General features: G+C 52.7%; 1 long non-coding RNA gene across 1 annotated transcript; it reads right to left on the bottom strand.

Moving 5' to 3' along the window:
* Positions 1–13,341: 13,341 nt before the first annotated feature.
* Positions 13,342–17,684, bottom strand: LOC139796687 (uncharacterized). The gene is made up of 2 exons (XR_011726094.1): positions 17,563–17,684; positions 13,342–13,589 (listed from the first exon to the last, which is right to left on the bottom strand). It is a non-coding gene; the product is annotated as an uncharacterized lncRNA (long non-coding RNA).
* Between the last annotated feature and the right edge of the window lie 10,310 nt (positions 17,685–27,994).

The raw sequence follows: 27,994 nt of genomic DNA on the forward strand, positions 1-27,994 counted from the left end.
GTCTTTAACCCTGGCAACGTGAGGAATAGCGGTTGCTTTTCAGCCAAGGGAAAAATAAGATTATTTGGGGTGTCCCTGCGTTTATCTCTCTTTTCCCTCACCCTCTGCATGCGTTTGGGACTGCAGGTTTGTCCAGCTGCTCCGTGCCCCGCGTCAGGATGCTGGATGGACCCTGTTAGGGAAAGCCCCGCGAGGTTGCTCAGGGTAAATAAGCGCCCTCAGAGCCCTGACACGGCGTGTGACAGTCCCCGGGTGAGGGGGATGGTGATCTTGTGGCATCCAGGAGAAGCAGGGATGCTCCTCTTGGTGCTGGACAACACGGAATGAATTGTCGCCGGTGCTCCCTCCTCTGGCTGCTTGTACGAGCGCATCCGAGGCTGGGAGGTGCGACGGATCCTGCTGCCCCAGGAATCAAGGATATTTTCTGAAATAGCCAAGGGTTTATCTCCCCTGTATCAAGCAGGGGTGAGAGCAGGGGTGCTTTGTGTCATAGAATCATTTGTGTTGGAAAGGAGCTCTGGGATCCTCAAGTCCAACCCTTGATCCACTCCCCCCGTGGTTCCCAGCCCATGGCACTGAGTGCCACATCCAGGCTCTTTTGAAATATCTCCAGGGATGGAGAATCCACCCCTTCCCTGGGCAGCCCATTCCAATGGCTGATCACCCTCTCCAGAAAGAAATTCTTTCTAATGTCCAACCTAAACCTCCCCTGGCACAACTTGAGACCTCTTGTGCCCTCTTGTCTTGCAGAGAGTTGCCTGGGAAAAGAGCCCAACCCCCCCCGGCTCCAACCTCCTTTCAGGGAGTTGTAGAGAGTGATGAGGTCTCCCCTGAGCCTCCTCTTCTCCAGCCTCAACACCCCCAGCTCCCTCAGCCCTTCCTCACAGGACTTGTGCTGGATCCCTTCCCAGCCTCCTTGCTCTTCTCTGGACCTGCTCCAGCACCTCAATCTCCTTCCTGAGCTGAGGGGCCCAGAACTGGACACAGGACTCAAGCTGTGGCCTCCCCAGCACTAAGCACAGGGGAACTTTTCTTTCCTGCATCTCCAGGCTCCTGCTGGCTTCAAATCCATCACTGGCACTGTGGCTTCCCCTGGACTCCCCTCAGCATTCCTCATTTGTTCCCTTTTTAGTGTCTGCTTTGGAGCTGGTCATTTTTTTCCCCCAGTTCTCATTCCTCTAGCTGCCCTTTTGCCAAAGTGGAGCCATCACTCCTTGTTTGCTCTGCCTCTTGTTTCCCAGTGGCCATTTGTCACCCTGGCAGATAAACGATGCCATTGCTGCTGCAGTCATATGCTGATCATGTAAATAGGCAGAAAGTGGAAAAAGCTCTTCAAAGGGGAAAGCAGCCAGTGCCTCCTTTGGAAGCAACCCTTGATCATAAACGTTTAGTTGTTTTCCTCTTGGCTCAGCAGGTTCTGCCTTCACTTCCATCCCAGCAAGAGGCAAGAATCCCTGCACTCCGACTGTGCCTTATTTACAACTGGCAGACTTGTTACTACCCTGAGAAGTGTGCAGCTAGGAACCTGCAATAATTACTTGACCCAGCTTCAATGTTCATTTGTCTCGTGTCAGTGTGATCAGCAATTACAAGGGGAAGGATCCAGGAGGTGTCAGGTTCTAAGCTGGCTCTTGCTTTACTCCTGTGCCTCTTGCCAGGTGCCTCAACTTTACAAGTGTCCCCAGCTCCCAATGCAGGAGTGGTGCAGCATCTCTGGCTCTGTTCCAATCAGCCTCTGCTTTGGGGGAGGCAGAAGAAGATTAATTAAGGTTGTTGAGGCTCTGTGTAAGAGCTGTTGCATCCCCTTGGTGATCTGTACTAAGAAGAAGGACTGTTAGCATGAACATCACCTGCCTGCTCCTGGCCATTCCCCACTGCCCTGCAGTGTGTTTGCTTGGGCTGCTGGAAAGGCAGGTTAGAAATCAGGATCAGGCTTGAAGGGATTGACAGGAGTGAGATGGGGCAGTGGGTGATGCTGTTTGGGTTGTGTGTGGCATGTTCCACCCAAAAAAAAAAGATGAAAACACCACTGTGGGTCCGTGGGACTGATGGGAAAACCACAGTAACTGATGTGTGACATGGGGTGAGGGGACCCACAGCGTCAGGACCTGCTCCCACATCTCCCTCCAACCCCATCCCAGACCTCTCCTTTGGCTCATGGCACCCACCAGCTGTGTTGTGCCTCTGAGTTGTTCCTTGGGGGATAAAAATATAGAGAAAAAGAGGATAGGGAGATATCTTGAAGGCCACAGGAGACTGTAAGTTGAGAGAGGAAGAGGGATGGGGAGCATGAAAACCCCCAATGCCCCCAGTGTCCCCCAGGACCAGCACTGGCCCAGGTGTGGGTGGTGGGGGGAAGAATTTAGTGTGATGCTCTGAAGTTGTCCTGGGGAAGGGAAAATCACTGCCAACCAAGACAAAACATCCAAACCTTGGTATTTCCTTCCCCTTGGCAATTCTGCAGGGTTTGGTTTGTGAAATCAGCCAGTGATTGTGGCAGGATGCTGAGGCCATGGAGACTCCTGCTTGGGAGGGGTTTCTTCCATCTTAAAAACTAAGTGTTTTCCTCTTGCTCATATTACCTTGATGACAAACAACTTAATTTTCACTCGCATTGGGCAACAGGGGTTTCTTAAACCTCCACTGCTTTATATTTATGCACATGCCTGCTACAGAATTTCTGCTGAGATCCCCACCAGTGACAGGATTACAGGCCAGAGGGGAGGTGAGAGCTGGGCAGTCAGCAACATTCACATCTTGGGCAGGAGTGAGGAGCACTGGGACAAACACAAAGCTGGAAAATTCTGTCCCATAAGGGCAGTGGCACAATGGCACAGGGTGCCCAGGGAGTGGGTTGAGGTCTCATCCCTGGAGAGAGAGGAGACTCTTCCTGGAGAAGAGGAGGCTCAGGGGAGACCTCATCACTCTCTCCAACTCCCTGAAAGGAGGTTGGAGCCAGGGGGGGGTTGGGCTCTTTTCCCAGGCAACTCTCAGCAAGACAAGAGGGCACAAGAGGTCTCAAGTTGTGCCAGGGGAGGTTTAGGTTGGACATTAGAAAGAATTTCTTTCTGGAGAGGGTGCTCAGCCATTGGAATGGGCTGCCCAGGGAAGGGGTGGATTCTCCATCCCTGGAGATATTTCAAAAGAGCCTGGATGTGGCACTCAGTGCCATGGGCTGGGAACCACGGGGGGAGTGGATCAAGGGTTGGACTTGATGAGCTCTGAGGTCCCTTCCAACCCAGCCCATTCTATGATTCTATGATATTCAAGGTGAGGCTTGAGGAGGCTCTGAGCAACCTGATCTGGGTGAGGGTGTCCCTGATACTGCAGGGGGGTTGGGCTGGGCCCTGCCAACCCCAATTATTCCATGCTTCTAATTAATCTGCCTGCAGCCACCCTTGCCATGTCAATCTCCATCCCCATGGCAGAGGGGGGGATCACTTGGATCCCCTTGCAGGTGGGCTGCCAGCAGGTAGGTGATTATTTCTCTGGCTCTTCCACAGAAATCTTCTTCAGCCCTTCTCTTCTACCACGTGTGGCACCTTCCCTGCTTCGTGAGGCCTCTTGTGCACAGCACACTCGTGTTCCCCTGGCTGCTGGCAACAACCAGTGGATGCAGCCTGGGCTTAGAGTTCCCTTTTATGACTTTCAGACCTTGGCAGCTCGTAATTCATCCCACAATCACCCAGCACACCCCGATCCTCCTTCTCCTCTGTCATTTTGAACAGATGAGCTCTTGGCTGACAGCAGAAATCCTTGTTTATTACCCTCTGCGTGCATGCCTGACCTTGAAATCCATATCCCCGCTGTCATTCCACTCCCCCGGGTCATTCAGAGTTTGCAGCACGTCCTGCTCCTTCTCTGCACTGGGGACACCTCCTGGCTTTACCCTGTTAGCACATTTGTTGAGGTCACTTTGGTGCCAAGTTGGTGCACAGAAAAGTTTTACAGCAGCCCAGCTCTGAAACTCCAGCAGGAACTGGAGCTGCTTCTTTCAGGGCTTCTTACTGGTTATTTCACTGTCTCCAAGCACCATTTTGGGTGCACTGGAGAAGCTCAGAAAGTCTCCAGTTTATTTCTTCTTGCCAAGGTGTCCTGGGTTTAGCCCAGCAGGCAGCTAAACACCACACAGCTGCTCACTCCCTCTCCCCCAGCCCCAGGGAAAGGGGGAGAGAATCAGAAAGGTGAAAGAGGCTCCTGGGTTGGGATAAAAAGAATTTAATAATTTAAATAGAATAATGGTAATAAAAATAATAGAACATAAACCCAAATGATGTGCAGTGCAACTGCTCACTGAGCAATGCCCAGGCTGTCTCTGCCTTGTGACCCAGGAGGACAGAAATCCCAAAACTGCAATCTTGGAAGAGCTTCCCAGCCAACCCTTAATCCTTGCATGATATGGAATATCCCATATTCTGGGACCCATTCCTCTGCCTGTGCTCCTTCTCAGTGCCTGCACCTGAGCAAAACATGGGAAAAGTCCTTTATTTCTTACCAATTCCTAAAAACATCAGTAGGTGATCAACGAATCCCACACTAAATCCAAAGCACAGCTACAATTCCAGCTCCTTAGCTCTGTCCCAGGTGAAACCAGGACAGGAGGGAAAGGACCAAATTCCTGTGAATGATCAACCTTCACTGAACCCAGGGGGCACTGAACTTTCATCTCACTGTTGCCAACTTGTCTGAACACCCAGGATCTGGGAAATATTTTCTGCCTGTAGCCAGACCTTCCCGTTTGGGATGTTCTGATGTTCTCAGGAGTCTCCCCTTGCCTCGGACAGGTTGCTCTTCATAGAGTATCAGGACTTGGGAGGGAGCTGTGGAGCTGCTCCAGTGCCAGCCCTGCCCCAGCAGGATCCCCCAGGGCAGGACACACAGAACACATCCAGGGGGGGTTGGAAAGGCTCCAGAGAAGGAGACTCCACAACCTCTCTGGGCAGCCTGGGCCAGGGCTCCCTCAGCCTCCCAGCAGAGAAGTTTCTCCTCAGCTTCAGCTGGAACTTCCTCTCTTCTCCCTTCACCCCATTATTCCTTGTCCTACTCCTGGGCACCACTGAGCAGAGATTGGCCCCTTCCTCTTGCCCCCCACCCCTCAGATATTTATCTTAATAAGATCCCAAATTTTCATCCCTCAGGGCCTCCTGCCAGCTGCTGCCTCACTTCTGGCAGTGAACAGGAGTTTCCTGGGATAGTGATGGGATTTCCTGGGGGCAGATGGATTTCAGAAGCAAGAGGAGAGCTTCCCAAAAGCAAAACCCTCCGAGTCAGAACTTTTCCCTCTTGTACAGCAGCCGGGCAACGCTGCAGGGAAGTGGTGATGTTGAAGCCCTCTGTACCCCAGTAATGACATGAGCACCATCAAATGGCAGAGCTGTCAGGGCTGTTCCAGTCAGGCAGCACTCCCTGGGTGACAGGAGAGGTACCAATTTTTAACAAGGGGCTGACCTGGCAGCAGGAAGAAAGTTTCCAGTGACCTTGGCAGGTTCTGAGTCAGGAGCTACTTGAATCACCATTGGTGTCAGCATCTCACAGCTTCCTTCTCCCCCTTACTGCCCCAACCAGGGCACTCAGGGCTGCTTTGCCTGCTGACCAACCTCTCCTCCCTTCCAGAGAAATTTATTTACTGCCCCACACCCAGAGGGGGTGTTAAATAGCCCCTGGGTCCTGACTTCTTAAACCCCCCTTAGGAAGCTGTGGAGGTGCTGGGGGTTTGCTCTGGGATCTTGAATCTCTCCAGCAGAGAGGATGGAATCTCTCCACCAGTGAGAACATGAACACTGCAATGTTCTCAAGATTTCAGGGCTTACATTTTAACATCTTTTTCATTAACAGACTTTAATTGCCACTGCTGAGGATGCACTTTCCTTATGGAAAACCAGCACTGAAATGGTAGCACAGTGCAGGGCTGAAATCCCAAACTGCTGAAGAACTGCTGCTCCTCTCTGAGTTCTTTCCATGGGCACCGGGAGGTGGCTGAGCCCTGGGGGTGGCACTGCTTCTCTGTCACCTCCTGAAAACCTCTTCTGAAAATAAGAATGCAGAATTGTTCCACCAAGTGAGCTCCCAGCCTGGCGAAACGCCAGGACCTGGGGATGTTTGCTGACTGCTGCAGGAGCCCTGTGAGAGAGGAGCTTAAATGTTTCAATGATGCCTCAGAGTGGGATGCATTGAAAAATCTGCACATCTATATTAGCTGAACGCTTGCAAAGGTGACATCATTTATTTTTAGCTTTTTTTTTTTTTTTTTTCTTTTTTTTTAACTTTGAGGAGCTGGTGGAAGATTCCTGATTTTAATCAAGGAGCCATTGCTAATACATGGGAAGATCTGAGCTGCAAATATAAATTGTGATGTTCCTTTGACCACTGCCTTTGCCTGCTGCCCACTTACTCATCTCCCCTGAGATGAATGTTCCACTTCTCTGACCTGTGACTCATTTTGGAGAACAGCAACGTTCAACTCATCCCACCAGAGAAATCTCCCCTTCCTCCCACAGCCTGGCTCTGTTGTCTTCCTCCTTTCTCCACTGCCCTGTGCTCAGCTGGGGCACATTGAGTGGTTCAGCTGACCCACAGCCCACTCCAGGAGGAAGATGGAGGAACTGCAGGCAGGGGAGGTGTCCCCAAGATGCTGGTTTGGGGGATGTCCCACTAATACATCACTTCCAGTCTCTTTTGTGTCCTTTGCTGCAGCCCAGAAGAAAGCAGCTCTTGGGTACACTTGGAGAGGGGATGCAGATGTCACCATAGCTAAGCCAGTGGGGACAGGATGCTTTGGGTTGGATGGGACCTTAAAGATCATCTAATTCCAACGGATTTGGGGGGGATTACAAGACGGGTGCCTGAGGGAAGGAGGAGCCTGTGGCCACACACCCAGCCAGGAGCTGCATGGAAAGGAGCAGGCAGAGAGCACCAAGGTGTCAGCACGTGGCCAAGACCATGGCACCTCAGAGCTGCCTGGCACTGCCTGCCCACGGCAGGCCTGGAAAGCAGCAGGACTCAGCTCTGCTGCTGCCTCAGAATCATAGAATCATAGAATTGGGTTGGAAGGGACCTCAGAGCTCATCAAGTCCAACCCTTGATCCACTCCCACTGCAGTTCCCAGCCCATGGCACTGAGTGCCACATCCAGGCTCTTTTGAAATATCTCCAGGGATGGAGAATCCACCCCTTCCCTGGGCAGCCCATTCCAATGGCTGAGCACCCTCTCCCTAAAGAAATTCTTTCTAATGTCCAACCTAAACTTCCCCTGGCACAACTTGAGACCTCTTGTGCCCTCTTGTCTTGCAGAGAGTTGCCTGGGAAAAGAGCCCAACCCCCCCCTGGCTCCAACCTCCTTTCAGGGAGTTGGAGAGAGTGATGAGGTCTCCCCTGAGCCTCCTCTTCTCCAGCCTCAACACCCCCAGCTCCCTCAGCCCTTCCTCACAGGACTTGTGCTGGATCCCTTCCCAGCCTCCTTGCTCTTCTCTGGACCTGCTCCAGCACCTCAATCTCCTTCCTGAGCTGAGGGGCCCAGAACTGGACACAGGACTCAAGCTGTGGCCTCCCCAGGGCTGAGCACAGGGGCAGAATCCCTTCCCTGGACCTGCTGGCCACGCTGTTCCTGAGGGGGAAGTCCAGAGGGGATGGAGCCTCTGGAAATGTGGGGGGATGTGCACAGCCAGACAGGCTGAGCAGCCCTGGGAGCCCGTTTGGTCCCAAGCAAAAGCAGCATCTGGGGAAGGATGAAATGAAATGAAATGAGACTGCTCCTCTCCAAGGCAGCAAAGCACCTTCAGGAGAGGCAGGGGGAGCCAGCGTGGGCTGCTTGGCTCCACCAGCAACTTGCATCTCCCCCAGGGCCTGGCTGGGTGCTGGGGAGGTTTCTGTGCCTCTGGGCCCTCAGCTCAGGTCAGTCAGAATGCAAAAACCTTTCTCTCTCATCCCCAAGGTCCTGCTTCCCCGGGTCTGTTGCGGGGGGGATGGCAGGTGTTTGGAATGTGTGGACCAAAACCCAGTGTGCATCACGGAATCACAGAATCCCAGACTGGGTTGAGTTGGGAGGGACCTTAAAGCTCCTCCAGTGCCACCCCCTGCCATGGTCAGGGACACCTCCCACCAGCCCAGGTTGCTCCAAGCCCCATCCAACCTGGGCTGAGACACTGCCAGGGATGGGGCAGCCACAGCTTCTCTGGGAAACCTGGCACAGGGGCTCAGCACCCTCACACCAAACTATTTCTTCCTCACATCTCATCTCTCTTCCATCTGGAAACCCTTCCCCCTGATCCCATCCCTCCCTGCCCTTGTCCCCAGTCCCTCCCCAGCTTTCCTGGAGCCCCTTCAGGCACTGGAAGGTGCTCTAAGGTCTCCCCATTGCAGCTTCTCTTCTCACCCCCAACTCTCAGGCTGTTCTGGCTGAGGCAGAGGAGCCTCAGGGCAACCCTGGATTTCCTGAGCTGTCAAGTGATGATAAATTCTGGGATGTCTGCAATGAATCCTCACAATCTCCTTGGGAAATACCTGGAAGGCTGATGGGATCATTTTCTCCCCCAGTAGAAATCCAATGCACTCAGACACCAGACCAGCCTCCCAGTAATTTTCATCCTTGCTTCTCACCAGGGAGGTCACCCTCAGCAACACCCCAAACCCAACCCCATCTCTGGTGACACCAGTGGCAGGGCCAGGTCTGTCCCATCCCTCCATGGGGTGCTTCACCCCTCTCTGCATCACCAGGCTGGGAGGTGATGTTCCAGAGGAAGGGGTTCAACGTGCTGGTCCTAACTCAGCTTCTTCCTTTGCCTCTGCAGTTTTCCAGCTCCAGAGGCTTTCCAGGATTTAAGGGGTGGTTGCTGGGAGGCAGCCCCAGCTCAGCTTGCAGCTCCTGGAGGTGTTTTATCCCAGAGGGAGTGTGGGAGCAACCCCGTGCCTATAGCACTTACTTCTCACAGCTTCTCCTCCATCCTGGCTCCTTGTGCTGAGAGGCTCAGGAGGGCAATGAGGGCATTTTCTTTGTAAAGAAAGATTTTTCTGTAAAAGCCACCCCATTCACGGGCCACCAGGGTGACATCCCTGCTGGCCAACTCCAGCAGCTCAGCCCACAGCTCCCGTGGTGCAGAGGAATGAGACCCGAGGTGTTTGCAAGGGGTTCCTGTTTTCAGGGCAGCTCCTGCTCCTTTGGGGCAAGACTGGGGCTCATTCATCACTATCCAAACCCACTCAACCCCTGCTCACCTCTGCAGCACAGGCTGCTTCATTAAGGTCTCAAAATAAATAAAATTTGATGTGCTAATGAGTGCTTGCATTCACCCAGGCACCAGAGAGGCCGTCAGGAAGAGTTTCCCCATTAGGGAGCAACTCTGTGGACAATTTTTGGGCCCCTCCTCACAGCTTTAGGACTGAGAACCTTGGGGGTTGGGGAAGGAGGAAATGGATTGAAAAGTTTTTTTGGGGTTTTTTTTTTTTTTTTTTTTTTTTTTTTTGGCTGTAGGAAGTGGGAGGCCAAAATCTACCGTATAGCTGAGCCTGGTGCAGATTTCTTCTGGCTGCCATGGTAACCAAACTAACTAAAAATAAGAAGTATTCCCATCCATGTCAGAACCCCCCATGCTGCTGTGACGTGTGGAGTGTCTGACCTGAGATCTGCAGCCCTTATGTAAGGATGTGTTAACGTTGCAGTAATTACAGGGGAAAATTGGCTCCAGCTCCCACTTCTTGCATAACTGCAACCTCCATCCCCGGGCTCTTGGGTGTTTCTGTCCTTCAGGTGGCAATGAGCTGCTCAGGGTGGAGGGGGGGGTGATGTTGGGCTCATTGGGTTGGTGCCATCGTCCTTCTGCTCTCAACAACCACGAAATAAACCTCGAGGAGGGGAAAAGTGGAAGCTTTGGGGAAAACTCCCTGTGTGCAGGTGACTTGAACAGCCCTTGGATGAGCCCTTTGGTGGGCAGGGTGTGTTTGGGCTGCTTGCTCCCAGCTCTGCAGGTATCTCAGCAGGTTGTAGCCCACAGGAAGAGGGACCCCTGGTTGGTGCTTCTGTCTGAGGGCTCCGTTCCTCCCTTCCTGAAGGAGACAGCAGAAAAAAAGCAGGGGTTTGGAGAGGGAGATCTGCTGGGGTGTGGTTGTTGTCATGGGGGACATCTGATGTGAGGTGGGATGAGAGAGATGGGCTTGAAACCCATGAGCTGAGGTTGTCTGCTGCTCTCACTGCCCTCCAGCTGAAGCCCATGGCCCCAGGACCTTCTCCCTGCTCAGCACAAGGGGCTGAGGGCAGCATAAAGCACCCCCAACCCTCACCATGGGGGCTGCTGATGCTCCTGCATCTTCCCTTCCAGGACATCCAACACGGGAGGTGACTTCTCCCCAGAAGGGTGAGGGACAGCCCTGGGCAGGTGACAGCACAGCCTCTTTGGAGCCACTTGGCCTCAGATCTCAAGTTGTGCCAACCAGATGCCAAACCCTGGTAGACAGAATCTGAGCTGCCCCGAAGCCACGGTGACAGCCAGAGCCTGGCAGAGGTAATGGCAGCCTCAGCCATCCCAGCTCGTGGTGCTGTGGCAGTGCCTGAGCTCCAGGCCTGGCTGGGACGTGTGGCTGTCCTGCTCTGGGCCAGGATAAAGGGGATTTTCTGTCCTGTCCTTTTGCTTTCAGCTCAGTCTCTTGTCAGCAGCTGCACTGCTGAAATGAACAGCAAGTTTCTCAGGCAGTGGCTGCTCCTGGGACTGATCCCACTCAATATTTACAGGTACAGCCAGAGCCTGGGGTGCAGAACCAAGGGCACTGCTCAGCTCTGAGGAACATTTTGCCCTCTGGAAGGAGAAAAGGAGTCAAGAGGTCACACCTGGAACCTCCTTTGGGGAGGAACAGACAAGAGAAATGACCAAAACTGACCAAACAGAGGATTCCATCCCATCCACCTCATCCTCAGCATAAATTGGAGGGATCACCAGGCTCAAACCCCTTCCTGCTTCCCCTTCTTCCCCTCTCCCTGTTTGCTTCAGCATCCTGGGAGGATTCCATCCCTTCCTCTGCCTCTGCTCCTGATCCATCCCAGCCTGAATCTGTGTGTTCCTGCCTCCAGCTCCCAACTGCTCCTGACCCCAGGATTCCAGCCTGGACTTTCCCAGGTCTGCCCTGCAGCCTCAGTGGGGATGGGAGAGTTATTGGGGGAGAGGGGGGAAGGAACATGGGATAAATTTTCCTGTCTATTTGTATAGATTTAGTAATTTTTTCCCTATTTTTCATTCCTGTTCCATTCAAGCTGTGCAGTTTAGTTCCCAACCCATCAGTCTCTCTCCCTTATTCTCTCTCCTTCCTTTATCAGGGAGGGGATGGAGATTAACAGGGAGCATCTGGCACTGGGTTTCATTGCTGGGCAGTGTTAAACCCTGACAGTGCCATGGTTCCCATGCTCACCTTCCACAGAGGAATTACTGCTTCCAGCTCCTTGGCAAGTCCCCCTCTCCACCTGCCATGGATAACACAGTGTGGGTGTCCCCACGAGCCTGTGGCCATGCAGTGACATCCCAAAGATGGATAAAGAAAGTGGTGGAAGTGCTGAACCAGGAATGTTCCCTGTCCTGACATCCCACTCCTCATGAAATCTCCCCTCTGGCTGGCAAAGCCCCACTTTTGGTCTCAATAAATGGGGAGGGCATGGAGAGAATCCAGTGTCACCTCTGGGTGGCAGCTGGGCTCAGGGGGGATGAGCAGAATCTGGGCCAACATCCAGGAGACCAACGTGGGGCCAGGGGCTCAGCATTGAGGTTCCTACACACCATCCTGCTACTCATCAAGGCTCAGTTCAAAAAAGTCCCAAAATCTTCCTTTTGGGATGTTTCTGCCAACGACCCACACATTCCCTGTCCACTTAGGGTATCCAGCACCCAGGCACCCAACTCAGCCTCATGCCTGGAAGAAGATGTGCTCAGAAATGGTGAGAGCTGGGTGGGCACCCAGAGCAACCCATGGGACCTGCCAGTTCCCAGCAGTTCTGTGTTGGCACTGAGACCCTTTTGACTTTTTATTTATTTTTGGAGATCCTTTCTCTCATACCTGTTCCTTCCTTTTTTCCTCCTCTTCTTACTTATTTTTTTTTTTTTTCCTCCTTGCTGCCATGGCAACCTGGGGAGATTCTGGTCACAGTTTTGGCCTTCCCAGCTGCAGAGGGATGGCCACAGAGACATCAATCCACGAGTGACACAGCTCCCTGGGGATGTCCCCTGCAGGCAGGGACCTGCTGGACCCACAGCAAACAGCAGAGCTTCCCCACCTCCCTCTGCAAGGACCAGGAACTGGAAGGCTTTGAGGGGTCTATTTTGGGTCCCTCTGTGCTCCCTTCTGCCTCTGTGGTGCCCAGAGGGGTGGCAGGAACTGGGACAATGTCTGGTGACTGGAAAAACAGAGCTGGGCTATTGGGTCTGATCCTGCCCCATGTGTTGCCCCTCTCTGGGCAGCCTCAGCACCCATGGCCACCACCCCAGGGCTCCCCCAAACCCAGCTCCCTCCTTCTCCCCAACTCCACTCTCAGCTCCCTCCTGGGTCCAAACTCTCCCTTGGGGAAGCCCAAGTTTTCCATCCCAGGGTTTCCATCCCAGGTTTCAGGGATGGAAATCCTGCCTCCAGCTTCCTGTTGCACCCTCCTTGGGGGGTGGGAGCTGGGTGCTGCTCCCCGAATGCTGCTGGTGGTCCCTGCTGTGGCCTTGCTCAGAGACAGCCAGAGCAGGAAAGCTGTGGGTCTGCAGACTGCTCCCAGCTCTGCTACAGCTTTAAAAAGTCTCCAGAAAGTCCTTTTCCATGGACTTGTCCATCCTCCCCTCCACTCCTTGGAAATGGTTTGTAGCCAAGCTTGGTGTGAAGTCGTGGGGGACTTCGGAGCCTTCCTGGTGGGCTTCAGAGGTCTCCACTCAGCCCCTCAGGGCAGCTGTGTTCCAGATGTGCTCAGGAAGGATGAGAACCCCTCCAGAACCCTCTCCAGAGCCCACAGACAGGGATTGGGCTCCTGGGACACTCAGGAAAAGGTCCTGGTGAAGTTGGCAGCATTTTACTTTCACCATCCCTTTTTACTGCTGAATTCTCATTAACCTGGTGTTTTATTTAATATTTTAGCTTTTATTTCTTCTTCAGAAAGGGCTGACCTGGTCTGCCTGAGCCTTTCCAAAGAGACAGAGAAGAGACCTGGCTTGGGAGATGTCAGCTCTGGCAATGCCATAAACCCCCAATAAAGGTTTTTCAGTGTGAGGAGGTGGGCAGGGTTTGTGCTGAGGAATGATGTTGGCTCTCCCCACCCAAAAAATTCTGCTCTTCAGTTTTTCTTGAGCCCAAATTTTCTGCTCTCCATTGATGTACTCGATTCTCAGTGATCAAATGGGCCTTCAGTCTGAAGTTTATTTGCATTTTAATAAACCTTCTTTGATGGAAAACACCCTTTTCTATTCATCAGCCACAAAAGAGAAGGGAACTGAAAATTCTGCAGGGACTTCACACATCTGGAAGGAAATTGCAGGCTGTGACTTTGCTGAGAAATCTGAAGATCAAATGATCTCATCTGCAACAGGACATCAAAACCCAGGAGCTGAGGCTGAAGCTGCAGGAGGGAGAAGCTTCCATGGAGGTCTGGAATGAAAGGTGCAGTATTTAAGAACACAAAACTGGCCCCAGGTGCTGGGCTCTGGGCTGGGAGCTTCTCCAGCAGTGCTCAGGGTGATCCTTCTCCAAGCAGCCTCCTCTGGAAACTCAGGGACTTGGATGGGGTTTGAGATGTTTTCTTGAAGACCCCACAGAGGTTGTGGGCATGGGTTGGATGTGGTGAGGGCTGGGGAAGGAATGGGATGGAGCAGAAGTGTCCCACCATACTGCAAGGCCCAGCACAAACCCTTTCCATCAGCTTTGCAGGATGAGACCCAGAAGGTCTCATCATAGAATCCCAGACTGGTTTGGTTGGGAGGGACCTTAAAGCTCCTCCATTGCCACCCCCTGCCATGGTCAGGGACACCTCCCACCAGCCCAGGTTGCTCCAAGCCCCATCCAACCTGGGCTGAGACACTGCCAGGGATGGGGCAGCCACAGCTTCTCTGGGAAACCTGGCACAGGGGCTCAGCACCCTCAAATTAAGGAATTTCCTCCTCATGTCCAACCTCAATCTCCCCTTTCTCTCCAAGTTTTAACCCATTTCCCTTGTCCTCTCCCTACCCCCCCGTGTCCAAAGCCCTCCCCCAGCTTTCTTGCAGCCCCTTCAGATATTGGGAGGTTGCTCTGAGCTCACCTGGGAGCCTCCTCTTCTCCAGGCTGAACAACCCCAATCCCTCAGCCTGGCTTCCCAGGGAGCTGCTCCAGCACTCCCAGCATTTCAGTGGCTCTGCTCTGGACACCTCCCAGGAGCTCAGTGTCCTTCTGATGTTGGGGACTCCAGAACTGGACACAGAGCTCCAGGTGGGGTCTGACAGGAGCAGAGCAGAGGGGGAGAATCCCCTCCCTTGACCCACTGGTTCTGCTTCTGGTGATGCAGCACAGGACACGGTTGCTTTGGCAGCTGGAGGCAGCAGAAGTGTCCTTCCCAGCTCCCTTTCTCACAGAATCCTCTTTGGGGGATGCTGCAGCTCCATCCGTGCCTGTGGAGGCGGAGATTCGCGGGAGGAGGAGTAGGAGGTGGGCAGACAAAATTCCCGAGGCGAAGGCAGTCGGAGAATAGGATCCCAGTGCCTGAGATCTCCGTTGTCTTCTCTGCTCTGGAGCTCAGGAAAATTTAGCACCATTCAAGCAGAGCAAAGCAGTCTCTGGAGCACTGCTGATTGCTCTGGGAAACAGGATCCCCAAGCTTCCTGATTTCTAGGTGTTCAGCAGCTGCTTCACCCAACCTGCCCACCAGTGTGGGGTACTGGGCAGGTTGGGGAATCTTGGTGTGGATTCTGATCTGAGAGGGGATTGAAATGTCTGCCAGCATCACAGAGCCCCACAGTTGTCATGGTTGGGAAAGACCTCTAAGATCATGCAGTCCAACCATCAACTCAGAAAAAAACCAAAACCAACCCACCATGCCAACTAAACCATGTCCTGCAGTGTCTCATCTGAAGGGGTTTGGATGCCTCCAGGGCTGGTGACTCCACCACCTCCCTGGGTGCCCATTCCCATCAAGCCCAGTCCTCTGCCTGACCACTCTTTCAGCAAAGAAATTCTTCCTGATAAGAAGGAAGAATCTAAACCTCCCCTGGTGCTCCTTCAAGCCTTTTCCTCTAATCCTGTCATTAGTTACTTGGGAGAAGAGGCCAACACCCACCTCCCTACAGGATTCAGGGAACTGCAGAGCATGAGAAGGTCTCCTCCATCCTTCTCTTCTCCAAACTAAACCCCCCCAGGTCCCTCAGCCTCTCCTCACAGGATTTGTTCTCCAGACCCTGGAGCCATCCTCCAGCAACTCAGTGTCCTGCTTGTAGTGAGGGGCCCAGACCTGAACCACTCTGAGTGGAATTGATGGAAAAGGTTTGTGTGGATCCCAGGCTGGACAGGGATCAGTGCCACAGTCCCAGAGGCAATGCCAGGCTGGCTTTACAGCCCTTGTTGTCACCTCCAGGGAGGGGAGGCAGAGATGTCCCCAAGCCACACTCTGGGTCTCACCTTCCTGCATGAGGAACATCTCAGAGCACCTGGGTCTCACCAGAAGTGTCAGGAACATCAACAGGGAAAAATGGGCCTTATTTTGGCTGGGAATAAAATATTTTGTTGGAGAGAGTAGGGGAAGGAAGGAGTTATTTATGGCAGATGTCCCCACACTGCCACTTAAACCACAGCTGCCTGGTGGAGGCACCCAATCCAGCCCTGTGGGGGGGGACATTTGGCTGCAGGAGCATCCCCCACTAGACAATTTTTTCCAAGCCCCATCCAACCTGGCCTCCAACACCTCCAGGAGTGGGGTGCTTTTCAAAGCAGAGCCTTAAAATGCAATTTTTAGGGTGGTTCTTTAGCCCTGAGTAGCCCTGGTGAGGACCTCCTCTCCTGGTGCTCGTTGTGACTCTGGTTCTGCCTCTGTGACACAAGAAAGCTGCTGGAGGATTGCATACAATCCATTAATTCCCAATTAATGGCTGTAATTATGCACCCTGACATAAATAACCAGCTGTAGCATGACACAGCCCCACAGTGTCTGTGTGAGGTGCCCTGACTCACAGAGCAGCAGCAGGAAGTAATACATGCAAAAGAAAAACCTTTATCCAAGTAAGGAATAAATAAGAAATTTGCCTTTTAGGGAGAGGATGATTCTGGAAGTAAGAAAACTCTTCCCAAGCCTCGCTGAGTCATTATATTTATAGGAGAAATTACTTTTCATGGGAAAACTTCAAGCAGCTGTAGGAAGCTTTAGCTCACAGATAAAGATGTATGGGGGAGACTCCTCTGGTGCTGGTCTGAACTCCTACATGGCAGGAAAACCTAAACCCAGGCAGAGCTCAGAGCTCAGAGCCTGCTCAACCTGCCTGAGGATTTTATCAGTGAAGGGATCCTCTTGGGAAGTGAGGTTGACATGGAAGCTCCCCCTGTTCTGTGTGTATCACAGGAGGAAGGTGAGATGGGGACCCCCAGCTGCCAAGCTCCCCTCCAAAATGGTCATTGCAGGGGGAGATTTCCCCCTGGAAACTTCCAAAGGTTTTGAGCACCAGAAGGTGCTTCTTTCATAGAATCCCAGAATCCCAGACTGGTTTGGGTTGGGAGGGACCTTAAAGCTCCTCCATTGCCACCCCCTGCCATGGTCAGGGACACCTCCCACCAGCCCAGGTTGCTCCAAGCCCCATCCAACCTGGGCTGAGACACTGCCAGGGATGGGGCAGCCACAGCTTCTCTGGGAAACCTGGGGCAGGGGCTCAGCACCCTCACAACAAACTATTTCTCCCTCACATCTCATCTCCATCTCCCCTCTTCCAGCTGGAAACCCTTTCCCTTCACCCTCTCCATTCAGTCCATCCAGGGACTTCTCCAAAGTCCCTCCCCAGCTTTCCTGGAACCCCTGGCACTGGCAGCATGCAGTGCTCCTGCTTTCCCTCTAAACTCTTGCTGAGCTCCCCACATGCTGTGGGACTCTGGCACTGCAGAGCATGGGACAGGCAGGGGACACAGAGAGACAGCCAAGGGGACAGAGAGGGGCTGGCAGGGGGTGGGTGGGTGAGGTCTGTCTGGGCAGGCTGTGCCAGGGTGTTGTGTTAAGTCAGTGGGACAGCTGAAGGTGCACTCCCAAAATGCAGCTGATAAAAATATCCCAGGAATACGTTGTTGGTGTGACTAAAGCTCTGCTAAAATAGCAGAGTGTGCAAAGCTCTTCTCAGCAGCTCCTGCAGAGCCTCCTGGCTCCCCTCCTGCAGGGCTCCTACCTTCAGATCAGGAAAATTTGGTGTCTCACAGCCCTCATCACCCCCTCTCACCGTGGATGTGATCCCTGTGTGCTGCCCACCTCCACCCAGGGGCTTTGCTTGCTCTGCTCTCATGGGTATAAAGAGTGAGGTTAAGATAGCACTTTCCTTCAGTTAATAAATGACTTGTAAAAGCTTTTGGTTTTTAGAAGCTCCCCAGCTTGGGGCAGACTGTGGGTGTGCTGTTTCCCCACCTGCTGGTTATGGTCCCCTGGCTCTTCTGTGGATCTGCAGTATTCACATGGTAAAATTTCCCTCTGTAGGTACTGAAAATAAAGTCTCAGGAGCTTTTGAAGCTTTTCTGTTTGAAATCAAGTCCTCCAGGTCTACTGCTGCCGGATTCTGCCATCCCTGCACGTGGAAAAGAACCACAGAATGGTTTGGGTGGGAAGGGACCCCAAAAAGCCATCTTGTCCAACCCCCCTGCAGTGAGCAGGGACATCTCCAACCAGATCAGGTTGCTCAGAGCCCCATCAAACCTGACCTGGAATGTTTCCAGGGATGGGGCATCTCCCACCTCTCTGGACAACCTGGGCCAGGGTCTCCCCAGCATCATGGTTAAATATTTCTTCCTCATGTCTAGTCTGCACCTGGCCCCTTGTCCTGTCACAACAGGTCCTGCTGAGAAATCTGTTCCCAGCTTTTTTATAGACCCCCTTTAAGTACTGAAAGGCAGCAATCAGGTGACCCCATTGCAGCTTCTCTTGTCCAGCCTGAACACCCCCAACTCTCTCAGCCTGGCTCCAGAGCAGAGCTGCTCCAGCCCTCCCAGCAGCTCCAGGGCCTCCTCTGGAGCCAGCCAGATGGGATGAACAATCCAACCTCCCACGAGAAGATCTCTCAGGGCCTCTTTACCTCATCCAGTGCTGGCACAAATCTGGTCCCAGGTGCTGGAGGAGCATCTGGAGGAGCTTTCCTTACTGCACAGACAGACAGACCCCCCCTGAGCACCCCAGCTGGGTCTCTGTCACATTGTCCATCCCTGGACACATGCCTGTTTCTCCCCTCTGTTCTGTGAACCCACTCTCTTTTTCTTCTCCTGGGTAACAATTGGGTGACACAGCCCCAGTGACAAGTGGCTCTCTGTGTCCTACCACATGGGTGGGGATGGAGCAAAGCATCTTCCCAAGGCTGCAGCAAATCCCCAGGGCAGCCCAGAGCAGCTGGAAACCCAGCCCAGATGCTGACAGAGCTCCAAGGACACCCATCTGGTGGCTTGGATGCTTGAGCTGCAAAGCAGGGAACACAGAACCAGTTGCTTGTTCTGGACAACACAAAGCAGCACTGGAGAGGAAGCTCCCAGAAGGCTGGAGGAGAAGCAGGCAGTGACCACAGCCCCTTCCCTTCCCATTAAACCTCTCAGGGAGTCACAGGAAAGGAGGAAAGTGGTAGGAAAAAGATCTTCAAGATCATTGAGTCCAGTGATTAACATAACACTGACAAAACCTTAGCTAAGCCATATCCCTAAGTGCTGTATCCATCTGACTCTAAAATCCCTCCAGGGATGGTGACTCCACCACTTCCCCAGGAAAGCTCTTCCAAGCAGTGAGGACAAGCTGGGAAGTGGGGAAGGCTCAGGTTGGGGCTGATGGGGACCCAGCTCTGTGCTGTTAAAAAACCACCTTGAGAGGCAGCTGAACCCCACGGGATGCAGAGGAAAGAGGTTATGAATCTTTTTGTGTCCTCCAAGAAGTGTCTGTCACCCTGTCCTTCCACACACTGCCACTGACAGCAACCAACCACACACACATTGTCAAGGGCTGATTAAAATTCATTGGGAGCTGCCACTGCAGGCTGCTCAAATAAAGGCTGCTCTTGATGCCGAGGCAAATAATTGGAGTTTTTCATCCTGGTGATCATGTAAACAAACTGCCAGACATCCAGAGGCAGGCGTGGAGAAATACCCGTGGCCTGCCACAGTGACAGGGCTTGGCATATCTTCATTTACTGATCTGATGGCTGTGCATAAATTAAGTGGCAGTGGTAGAAGTGTGTTCCCTGGGCTCCTGTTTGGCTCTGTTAAGTAAGATGTGATGATTTTTGCAGCTTGGGTCACCGAGCAGATGGAGATGTGTCTCAGCAGTGAACTGAAGCAAAGCCAGAGATACCCCCTTGTTTTCAAACCTGGGGGTCTCAAAGTCTGGGGTGACACACTGGTACCCACTCCCACTGGTGGGGAGCCAGGAAAAGCCTGAGGGGAGCAGCTATTCATAGAATCCTAGAACTGGCTGGGTTGGAAGGGACCTCAGAGCTCATCAAGTCCAACCCTTGATCCACTCCCACTGCAGTTCCCAGCCCATGGCACTGAGTGCCACATCCAGGCTCTTTTGAAATATCTCCAGGGATGGAGAATCCACCCCTTCCCTGGGCAGCCCATTCCAATGGCTGAGCACCCTCTCCAGAAAGAAATTCTTTCTAATGTCCAACCTAAACCTCCCCTGGCACAACTTGAGACCTCTTGTGCCCTCTTGTCTTGCTGAGAGTTGCCTGGGAAAAGAGCCCAACCCCCCCCTGGCTCCAACCTCCTTTCAGGGAGTTGGAGAGAGTGATGAGGTCTCCCCTGAGCCTCCTCTTCTCCAGCCTCAACACCCCCAGCTCCCTCAGCCCTTCCTCACAGGACTTGTGCTGGATCCCTTCCCAGCCTCCTTGCTCTTCTCTGGACCTGCTCCAGCACCTCAATCTCCTTCCTGAGCTGAGGGGCCCAGAACTGGACACAGGACTCAAGCTGTGGCCTCCCCAGGGCTGAGCACAGGGGCAGAATCCCTTCCCTGGACCTGCTGGCCACGCTGTTCCTGAGCCAGCCCAGGAAGTAGAGTATGAAAAAAAGTAGTGGCTTTTTAGCCCTCTCCCTCAGATGCAGGCCCATTTTTCTGCTGGAAAATGCATGCCCTGGATTTTAGGGCAGAAAGCACCACGCTCTGCAGCAGTTTTGATCTGCCAAGCAAGGGCCAGATGGTGGCTGGGGGTGCTGGGGGGTGCAGCATGGTGAGGGGAGAATGTTGCCTTCTGAGGGGGAGTTTATCCCATCCCCTGGAAACCCCTTGTGGGTTTTCTAGCTTGTGGATTAAACTTTCTGTTTTTCCTCTGAATTTTCCAGCTGTTCTCTTCTATTTTGGTCTAAATCTTTACTGCCAAACACCAGCTAAGTGGGTAAAAAAAAATATCAGAGAAAAAGCCATGCTATTCAACCCATGGTTCATACAGTCCATAGAATCATTTTGGTTGGAAAAGACCCTTAAGATTATCCAGTCCAACCTTCATCCCAGCAGTGCCCAGGCCACCCCTGCCCCATGTCCCTCATCCCCACATCTCCAGGGCTCTGAAACCCCTCCAGGGATGATGGGGACTCCAGCCCTGCCCTGGGCAGCCTGGGCCAGGCCCTGACAACCCTTTCCAGGGAGAAATTCTTCCCCAGCTCCAACCTAAACCTCCTCTGGCACAACTTGAGGCTCTTTCTTCTTCTCATTCTATCAAGTGTTGCTCCTCTCCAGCTGTGGGCTTCAGAAGATGCTGTCCCAGCAGGACAATAAGTATGATTTATTCTCCAGGTGTTTTCCCAGCACCTGCACATTTCCTCACCCTCACATGTCTGTTAAGTCTCAAGAATTCTCCCTTCCCAGAAACGATCCTTGTCTCCCCCAATTTGTGGCTTTCCCAGAGGCCTTGAGCAAGGATTTCTCCAGATTTACTCCACACTGCAGAGGAGCCCCTCATGTATCCCATGAAGTTCTGTGCTCAGCTCTCCCCTCTCCTGATGCAGACACTCTCTGCATCACACTGTGACCTGGGCAAGTGGCTTCCAGCCCAGATTTCTTCAAAGCCTCCTCCTGGCATCCCTGCCTTATCCCTTGGCCTCCAGCCCCAGCTCCTGATCCCCTCTGCCTGGCAGCTCTGGAAGGAGGGCAGGTGAGCCTGTGGTGGCATGTGGAGGGGACAAGGACTTGTGACAGCAGAGGAGAGCCAGGCCAGGGCTGTGGTGTGGCTGTGGCAGGGCACTGGGTATGTCCTGCAGCTCCAGTTCTGGGCACACAGCTCCATGTCTCCAGGTTTCAGTGCCCAGCTGGAACACTAAAATCCCTCAGGCAGTGCTTCCTTGCTTCCCAGGAGCAGCCCTGGCTCTCCACCAGCTCTTCAGGGACATGATCCTTCTCAGGGCTGGGTTGGAGAGGGTTTGTGCAGGGTTTGTGGAGCTCCTGCTGGCTGCCAGCTGGACCTGCACGGAGTTTCTGCTCTGGGGACACACGGGGACTCCCTGGCAGGAGAGGGATCCCGGAGCTGGGATGGGAAGGTGGCTGTGCTCTCCCAGAGCTCCCTGGAAACTGGGATCAGCACTGGGAGACAAAGGGGCTTGGGATGTGGAAGGAAAAGGGGCCCAGCTTAGCTTTGGGGACAGGATGGCTGCAGTGTTTGGAGCAGAGCCCAGTGTCCCCACTGCCTTGTCCCCAAGAGTCTGGGCAGTGGGCACAGGAGCCAGCAGCTCTGCTCTGCTCCTCCCCTGCCTCTGCCCCAGCAGCAGGGACCTGCAGAGCTGGCAGTGCCTTGGGGACCATTATGTTCAGTAGCCACCAAGGAGCCCATCTTTCTAACCCCTTCTTGGACTCATTGATGTGTTTGGCCTCAGCCACATCCCACATGGACCATCCAGGAGGTCCTTTTGCCAGCCCAGCTCCAGGTGAGCCCAGAGGAGCTGAGGAGGGCAGTGACAGCAGCTCCCCCAGGGACAGTGTGGCCACAGGAGCATCAGGCTCCATCAGCCCAGAATAAATGCCAGCTGAAGCACAGCAGTGCCTCTGCCAGGGGCTTTGGGCTCAGCACATTGTCCCCATCCCAGGGAGCAGAGCCCCTGATCTGGGGCCTGCACCCCTGAGAGCAATAAATTCTCCCCGGGAAGAAAGGGGTAAAAATGCAGCCTGAGATGTCTCAGTCGTTGATACCTTTCACAGATGATTCATGTTATTCATTTAGATTTGGTTTATTGCATCTGTCCCCACTCCAGACAGGCTTCTTGGGCTCTAATGGTCTTTTTGGCTTCTCTTCCCAGTTGTGCATCTCTGGTTTTGTGGCTCAGGAGGCCTGGTTCCTGAGACCTGCTGAAAGGATTTTGCTCACAGCCATCCTGAAGAGTTCCCTTGGAATTGCAACTATTTTTTTGGTTGTTTTTTTTTTTTTTTTTTCATTTCACTTAGGCTTTTCTTTTTCTTCCTGTTCCGTGAGGTTTTTTTATAGCCTGACATTTTCCTGTGTGACTAAAAGAACCTTAAAAACAAAGGGGGGAGGAGATGGCACAGACAGAGCTGTGCTGTTGGTGGAACCACAATGACAAAGCCCTGCTCAAGCCCCAGCTTGAATTGTGGGTGTTCCCAGAGCACCCTGAAACTGCCTTCACCTCCTTCCCCAAGATGGCACCAGCTCAGCCCTTGTCTCCAAAGCCAAAAAGCTCAGTGGAGACCTCAGAGAGGAGCTCGGCTCTGATTCCCTCTCTGCTGTGATGCAAAATTTTTGGTGCATGCCCTTCCCCTGCTCCTTCTCCCATGTTTCATCCCTGGACACCTCTGTGCTCCTGGTGCTGGGCACAGCCTGCCCTGGGATGAGGATCCCTCCAGCCAAAGGTTGGGAAGTGACTGGCACAGGGAGTCAAGCCCAGGAATGCCACCACAGCTCCTGGAAAGTCCTCTGGCCACTGCACAAATAATTTTACAGCCTCTCCCCTTCTGGCTTTTTGGAGCAGAACCATGAGCCACAGGGCTACCTCAACCTCCTGCATGCTCTCCTGACCAGGAGAATGTCCCTGCTTGGCTCCCCCAGCAGGGAAATGTAGATGTGTCCATGCTGCTCCCTGGCATTGTCTTGTCTCCCACAGCACAAGGACAATCAGCATCACGACTTCATTTGCAGTGGAAATCCAATTACTGCAGGGAAGCATTTCATTAGGGTGGATTTTCTCTGGGGCTGCCACACTTAGGGAGCTTGCCAGCTGCAAACTGGGCTTGCTGGTGGTGCTGCCAGCAGAGAGGCCCAGCCCCGTGTGCCTGGGGACCTGTGGTGGTGATGAGGTGTGCAAAGCAGAATGGCACAGCTGAGCTCTGCTCTTTGGTGGCCTGTGCTGTCCCCACAGCTGTGGCCCTGCTCTCTGCCTTTCCCTTCTCATTCCTCTTGTCTCCAGCTGCATTGCCCACCCTGAGTCCCCCCCTGTCTAGGCTTGCAGAGGATTTTGTTCCCCAAAAAAGGGGGAGGCTGACTTGCTGCTGAGAGTGCCTTTCATTTTCTCCCAGCTCCTTCCCCAGCCCCTGTAAATCCAGCTGGTTCAAACAAGCTCAGCCCACCCTCCCTGCAGCAGACTTGTGGTGGTAGAATATCCTTAAATTGTTCCACTTATTATGCACATTATCTGCTGTGAGTTTGCTGCCAGCTCATACCTGGTTTGAACTTGGTGAAATTGTCCTTTTTAAGGAGTTCAGTCTGTACATAACTGATCTGCAGAAGGTTTCTGCTGAAACACAATGGAAGGTGGATGAATAAGACTTGGAAATGATCAAGCCTGACATTACCATAATGCAGCTGGCAGACAGGCAAGAGGAGCTGGAGAGGCTGCTGCAGAAGAAAGGGGAGGAAGCAGCAAGAGACAGCTCCATGCAGGAGGTCCTGCCAGGAGGTGGTGGATCCATGGGACTGCAGCCCAGGCTTTGCAAGGGATGAATTCACCATTTTGAATGATGAATTTTGCTAAAAAGTGGAGCTCACCTTCATGGCAATGAGGGATCTCCTCCCTCCTGTCACTGCACTCCTTTATGTTACCAAAAATCCCAGAACAGTAGAGGTTGAAAGGCACCTCTGCAGATCACCCACAGGAGGTTGCACCACTTGGCCCCATCCTCTTCACCTCCCTGTAGGTATTTGTATCACTGATAATATTCCCTCTTGGTTTTCTTGAAGCTGAGCAGCCCCAGCTCTCTCAGCCTTTCCTCATATTGGAGGAAACTGGTATTGGAGACCTGCCTGAAAGGAGGCTGGAGCCAGGGGGTGTGACAGAACAAGAGAAAATGACCTCAGGTTGCCCAGGGGAGGTTTAAATTGGAGCTGGGGAAGAATTTCTCCCTGGAAAGGGTTGTCAGGGCCTGGCCCAGGCTGCCCAGGGCAGGGCTGGAGTCCCCATCAGTTCTGGGCCCCTGAGGACAAGAAGGAGATTGAGGGGCTGGAGTGTGTCCAGAGAAGGGAATGGAGCTGGGGAAGGGTCTGGAGCAGAAGTCTGCCCAGGAGCAGCTGAGGGAGCTGGGGGTGTTGATCCTGGAGCAGAGGAGGCTGAGGGGAGAGCTTCTGGCTCTCTGCAAGCCCCTGAGAGGAGGTTGGAGCCAGGGGGGGTCGGGCTCTGCTCCCAAGGAACAAGGGATGGGAGAAGAGGAAAGAGCCTCAAGTTGTGCCAGGGGAGGTTTAGGTTGGAGCTGGGGAAGAATTTCTCCTTGGAAAGGGTTGTCAGGGCCTGGCCCAGGCTGCCCAGGGCAGGGCTGGAGTCCCCATCATCCCTGGAGGGGTTTCAGAGCCCTGGAGATGTGGGGATGAGGGACATGGGGCAGGGGTGGCCTTGGCACTGCTGGACTTGATGCCATTAAGGCTCTTTTCCAACCAAAATGATTCCATGACTGTGTTGCTTCCTAGCCCACCCCACACCAGGACAACAACAAAAAAAAAAAAATTAAAAAAAGACTCTGGCAGTGCTCCCAAGAAGTGCTCAGGAAAATGTTTACATGTGATAAGCAGCACCTCCCTGCAGGGTTTCTGATTCAGCCTGTGACACTCAGTGTTATTCAGCATATTCTGGCTGAAGAAAATGTTTGTGATTGCAGTGAAAGCTTCCTGGTGCTCACTTGGGTATCTTCCCTGGCTGAGCAGACTGAACTCTACCATGATGTGGTTTTTTTTCTGGCCCAGTGTTACCTTTGGTACCTGCAGGTGGGGAGGTTGATGCTGGAGTGGAGTCCTAGGAGAGCAGCTCCTCTCCTAAGCAGGGTTTCTTGGCTGGTTTCTCAATGACATTTGAAGGCAGAGGCAGGCAGGGATCTGTGGGTGAAGGAACATTTTGCATCAGCCTACACAGCAGTTCCAGCACCTTCAGTAAGTTGTGTGTGGGCAAGTGGAGCAGGGCTCTTCACACCAGAAATGCAGTTCTGTGTGCCAGAGAGAACAACCTCTGAGGAACAGAGGGCAGAGCTCTTGTTACAGCATCATTGACTCAACTATTCCCTGTGAGGAGATTAAAATGGCTCTGGTGTGCATGGCAGGGGGATGAATAAATCCACAGTTTGTTAGTGGAAAGAGGGGGTTGAATTTGGATTTACAGCCAGCATGTGAGGTGCTCTGCAAGTGGCTCAGTGTAAGCCCTCGGGCCACCAGTGGAGTACAATGTGACAAAAAAGAACAACCTGCAAGTGGGCCAGCACCTCCATCCTTATCCCAGCCTTCCAGAGCTTCCTGGGGCAATTCCCAAAGAAAAAAAAATTAGTTATAAAAATTTAAGGAGAAGTTTTAAGAAAACTTACAGGATGGCTGTTAGAATGAGCAAGGCCAGTGCACACCCACTGTGCAGAGGCACTGCCAGCAAGCAAAAATATCATTTTTTACAGAACCAACAGGGTGAGCATGCAGCAGGACTTGTGTTGCTACCACCACAGCCTTCAGTGCCACTTAGAGCTGCTGAGCAGCCCAGTGCTGGGTTCCATGGGGCCAGCAGAGGAGGGAGGGACTCATGATGTCAGTGTGTAGGGAGAGGACAAGGGGAAATGGTTTAAAACTTGAAGAGGGGAGATTTAGGTTGGACATGAGGAAGAAATTCTTTAATTTGAGGGTGGTGAGACACTGGAACAGGTTGCCCAAGGAAGTTGTGGCTGCCCCATCCCTGGAAGTGTTGAAGGGCAGGTTGGATGGGGCTTGGAGCAACCTGGGCTGGTGCCCATGCAGGTGGGCTTGGAATTGGATGATCTTTAAGGTCCTTTCCAACCCAAACCATTCCATGATTCTGTGGTTCAGCCAGCAAGGAGGACAAGTCAGAGAGAGTCTTTGTTAACTGGGTTTGCAAGTAGAGACTGACTCTGTGGGCTAAATCTGGGGGTTCTGTGGCCATGAAAAGAAACTGTAAATGATAATTCGTCCAGAGTGAGATCCAAACTCTCCTGATCTCAGGGATTTTGGATTTCAAACTTCATTTGAGGCTCCATGCTTGTTCTGCCATCCTAATCCCAGCCCAGGAGAGCAAATACCCATCAGTACCAGCCAGCACTGGGGTACTCATGGAAAGACTTCCCAAGGAAAGGAGTGGAGGGGAGGTGGAGCTAAATGCAAAATCGTGATGTGCTGTTCATACTCCTGTGAGCCTGATTCAGAACCCACCAGTGCTGATCAGAAAATATTTGGCTAGACACAGATGGTTCCTTCTGGAAGAACCAGTTTTGTTCTGTTGCCATCCTACCACTGGGCTTCTCCTTTTCTTGGAATATAGAAGTCACCCAAAGAAATGTTCCCCTGTGCTCAAAGAAGGTGGCTTTGGAAGTGCTGTCTGCTTTGTTAGACTCACTCAGGTCAGGAGTCTTGTTCTTTGCCTCATTAGATGCTCTTGCTGCTATTTCTCTTCCACTCTGCTTGATCCTTTGATGCAAAACACTCCATTTGAGATCCCTTGTTTAAAGAAAAAAAAATACCAGCTTGATTTCAAACTCTTTTTTTTTTTTTCCCAGTTAACTAGCAGTGGGCTTTCTGCCAGCAGCCAGCCAGCCCCATCTCCTGCTGGAGGCAGAGATGTGTCCTGCTTTTCAAGGTGCCACAAGGCTATTTGTGGCCCTGCCTGGCATGGTGTGGGTTGAGTTTGATCTCAATAGGGAGACTGTGACAAGAAAGGGGTTGGCTTCAGGCTGGAGCAACTGAAAAAGGGATGTAAAGAAAAGGAGGAGAGGTGTGATGCCTTTTGAAGAATGCCTGAGGATATGTAGAAAATCAGGCTGTCTGCCCCTCTCCCCATGGCCCTCCTGACCTTAATATCCAGGAGGATAATCTAAAATAATCTAATTTAATCTAATTTAATCTGATCTAATAATCCAACACAATCTACTCCAGTGCCATGAACTGCATCTCACCAGCATCACCTGGGAGCAGTGAAGTGCTGAGCCTGTTACAGGTTGTGTTGTCTTTCTGAAAGAATTCTTTTGGGCTCCCAAACCAAAATTATTTCCTCAGCAGCTAGCCAGGAAAACTTTTCCAGCCTCAGAGGCTGAAAATCCAGGTTGGATCTTCACAGCCTGTGCAAGGCTGGGACTGGTTTGCTCTGCTGTGCAGGCTGGTGAACAGGAGCAGGGCCACGTGCAGCACTGCCCACAGCAAACACTTTCTGCTTCCAGCTTCTCAACATTCCATAGGCTTCATTTCCCAGGGAAATGAAGTGACAGGGAGAATATTTGCTGTACTGACATCTCCCCTGCCTCACGGAGTTTTTTACAGATAGAAACTGGGTCTGAACTGGAATGTTTTCACTCCCTGAGTGTAATGAGTTAAATGCATCCTGGTTTCTGTCTTGTCCTGTGCAGGCAGCATCTGCCAGAGCACCTCAGTCAGTCCAACAACACCTGCACATTCTTTCCCCTT

The sequence above is a fragment of the Heliangelus exortis genome, chromosome 5 (genome assembly GCF_036169615.1).
Source record: "Heliangelus exortis chromosome 5, bHelExo1.hap1, whole genome shotgun sequence".
In the NCBI taxonomy this organism is placed as follows: Eukaryota; Metazoa; Chordata; class Aves; order Apodiformes; family Trochilidae; genus Heliangelus; species Heliangelus exortis.